We start from the raw sequence: 3,692 nt of genomic DNA on the forward strand, positions 1-3,692 counted from the left end.
CACAGGGGTGCACCCAACACCACCACACTGCCTCCTGTTACGGCACAGAAACAATGGCAGGAATGAATCACACAGGTCTGCCGCTCCCTTGCCGCAACCACAGACGCGGCGCGCCTCCAGTCACGAGCGAAAAGCGCATCCTGACGAGACATAACTGCTGTGACATACTGAAGCTGCCTCAGACATTCACTTACAATGATCACTACCAACGAACCTCGGCCCCCCCCCCCCCAACACACTCTCTTACCACGTTGTGTACTGTAATCCAACCCATTTCGCACCTTAACCTAACCCATTTTGCACCTTAACTTAACCAAATTCGTAACGCAATTTGTACCGCAATGTAACGCAATGTGTACCGCAATGTAACGCAATGTGTACCGCAATGTAACGCAATGTGTACCGCAATGTACCGCAATGTGTACCGCAATGTACCGCAATGTGTACCGCAATGTGTAACGCAATGTGTAACGCAATGTGTACCGCAATGTGTACCGCAATGTGTAACGCAATGTGTACCGCAATGTGTAACGCAATGTGTACCGCAATGTGTAACGCAATGTGTACCGCAATGTAACGCAATCTGTACCGCAATGTAACGCAATTTGTACCGCAATGTAACGCAATTTGTACCGCAATGTAACGCAATTTGTACCGCAATGTAACGCAATTTGTACCGCAATGTAACGCAATTTGTACCGCAATGTAACGCAATTTGTACCGCAATGTAACGCAATTTGTACCGCAATGTAACGCAATTTGTACCGCAATGTAACGCAATTTGTACCGCAATGTAACGCAATTTGTACCGCAATGTAACGCAATTTCTACCTTAACCTAACCCACGTTGTGCCTTAACCTAACCCACGTTGTGCCTTAACCTAACCCACGTTGTGCCTTAACCTAACCCACGTTGTGCCTTAACCTAACCCACGTTGTGCCTTAACCTAACCCACGTTGTGCCTTAACCTAACCCACGTTGTGCCTTAACCTAACCCACGTTGTGCCTTAACCTAACCCACGTTGTGCCTTAACCTAACCCACGTTGTGCCTTAACCTAACCCACGTTGTGCCTTAACCTAACCCACGTTGTGCCTTAACCTAACCCACGTTGTGCCTTAACCTAACCCACGTTGTGCCTTAACCTAACCCACGTTGTGCCTTAACCTAACCCACGTTGTGCCTTAACCTAACCCAAGTTGTGCCTTAACCTAACCCAAGTTGTGCCTTAACCTAACCCAAGTTGTGCCTTAACCTAACCCAAGTTGTGCCTTAACCTAACCCAAGTTGTGCCTTAACCTAACCCAAGTTGTGCCTTAACCTAACCCAAGTTGTGCCTTAACCTAACCCAAGTTGTGCCTTAACCTAACCCAAGTTGTGCCTTAACCTAACCCACGTTGTGCCTTAACCTAACCCACGTTGTGCCTTAACCTAACCCACGTTGTGCCTTAACCTAACCCACGTTGTGCCTTAACCTAACCCACGTTGTGCCTTAACCTAACCCACGTTGTGCCTTAACCTAACCCACGTTGTGCCTTAACCTAACCCACGTTGTGCCTTAACCTAACCCACGTTGTGCCTTAACCTAACCCACGTTGTGCCTTAACCTAACCCACGTTGTGCCTTAACCTAACCCACGTTGTGCCTTAACCTAACCCACGTTGTGCCTTAACCTAACCCACGTTGTGCCTTAACCTAACCCACGTTGTGCCTTAACCTAACCCAAGTTGTGCCTTAACCTAACCCACGTTGTGCCTTAACCTAACCCAAGTTGTGCCTTAACCTGCTCTGTAATTGGCATATGACACGTTACATTAATCCAGTGTTGTCTAACCACAACCCTCTGAATATAGTTCGCTACTCGCACCGCCCACCCTCTTGTGTATCGTTTCATGTTCAACACTTCGCAAGTGTTGCTTACTTTTTACATGCTCCCGCTGTACACTGTAATGTGGACGACTGCAGGATGTACATCGCCCCCACCCTCCCCCCTGCCTTCGCACGCTGGTCGTTCAGGTGCTTGCGTGTTCAATGCCCTTCGCAGCTGTTCACTGGCATTCGCATGTCGAAGCGCTCAGTCTACGTCGTGGTACGGCCTGTGTCCACTGTCCGCTGATGTCGTAAGCTTAACCCTCACATTGTACTGCACATAGGTCCGTATGTACTGCATGATACGCTGTGGCACATGTGTGACCGTACAACGACTGCGCCCAACAACAGCGAACCATACGGTCCAAATGTTGTGCACTCAGCCACGTGCCGTCTCCCCATAACAGCTACATTGCAGTGTGGTACGCCATAGAGACGTGTGGGATTAACGGACGCCCTGGATGGCGATCAGCATGAGCCGTCTGTTGATGTAGTGGCGCGTGTATTCAAACGTAGTCGTCTCTTCTCACACAGTGTGATAGCATGGTGCACCGCGTTCCACATCTGCGACATGGTACAGATGCTGGTTGACAGTCGGTCTCGTAATGGACATCGCATACGTAGGGGGCCACCTCCCACGTGTTCTCTAGTCGTGCACATTTTGTTGCGTGTATGTGGGCAGACGTAGTGTGTCGTGACACCTAACAGACAGGTATGCAATAATCGTTGCATTTGCAAACTGGGATGGACGTCTACGTTTGCTGGTGACGTTACGCAAATGAACAACTGGTAAACCCATTGTGGTGCGGTTGTTGTTGCTGGAGGTAAATCAGTAAGGGCAAATCTGTGTGTGAAGCGATACGCGGCGGTGGCTGGGTGGGACCGTCCCCGGCCGGTGAGGGGGGGCCGCCCGGCGTGCTGGCCGCGCGGTGCGTGGGCGCACGCGCTACAGCCGGCTGGTGGGGGCGCCCAGTGGCAGGCGCGCCGGCCGACGGACGCGGCAGGCGGCGCAGCTGCGCGCCGGGGCACCCTGCGCGCGGCGCCGGGCGGCCAAAGTGGGTCCTCGCGGGCCCGGTGCGAAGCGCGGTGGACATCTGCAGTGTGCTGGTCCGACTGAGGACTGTGTGCGTTGAGGATGCGCCGCCGCCCGGCACTCGGCGCCGCGACGCCGTCTGCTGCTCGGTCGCCCCAGCGGTTCTCGCTGGTGGTTTGTATCGCAGTTGTGCAGACGTGTTGGCACGTGCGCTGTGCTGGGAGAGTTCGCTTCGGCACCCACGTGGGGCCTTTGCCCTTCTGTGGCGCTGGCGTTGGAGCTGCCGGTCACCGTAGGTGGCGCGTGTTGTCTCCCGCCGGCAATGCCACGACAGCACGCTCCCGGGCCTCTGTCGGCAGCGGCAAGCTCAGTTGGGAGCACGGGTGGTCGCACCTAAAGCGTCTACTCGCCTAACTCCGGGCGATTGCGCCTCTCTCGAACCCGACCAAGTACTTAGGACGGCGCTGCGCGCCGCCGGGACCTGAGAGGGTTTCGAGGTGTATTGTGCAGGGGAGCTCAGCCTCCTCCTGTTTGCAGAATAATTGAGCGGACGCTTGCGTGTTCGCGCGGGCCCCTGGGACACACTCCCGGGCGGCCGGCTGCTCAGCTCTAGTTGACGCAGCTCCCTGGTTGATCCTGCCAGTAGTCATATGCTTGTCTCAAAGATTAAGCCATGCATGTCTCAGTACAAGCCGCATTAAGGTGAAACCGCGAATGGCTCATTAAATCAGTTATGGTTCCTTAGATCGTACCCACGTTACTTGGATAACTGTGGTAATTCTAGAGCTAA

Source organism: Schistocerca cancellata, unplaced genomic scaffold (genome assembly GCF_023864275.1).
Source record: "Schistocerca cancellata isolate TAMUIC-IGC-003103 unplaced genomic scaffold, iqSchCanc2.1 HiC_scaffold_651, whole genome shotgun sequence".
Lineage (NCBI taxonomy): Eukaryota > Metazoa > Arthropoda > Insecta > Orthoptera > Acrididae > Schistocerca > Schistocerca cancellata.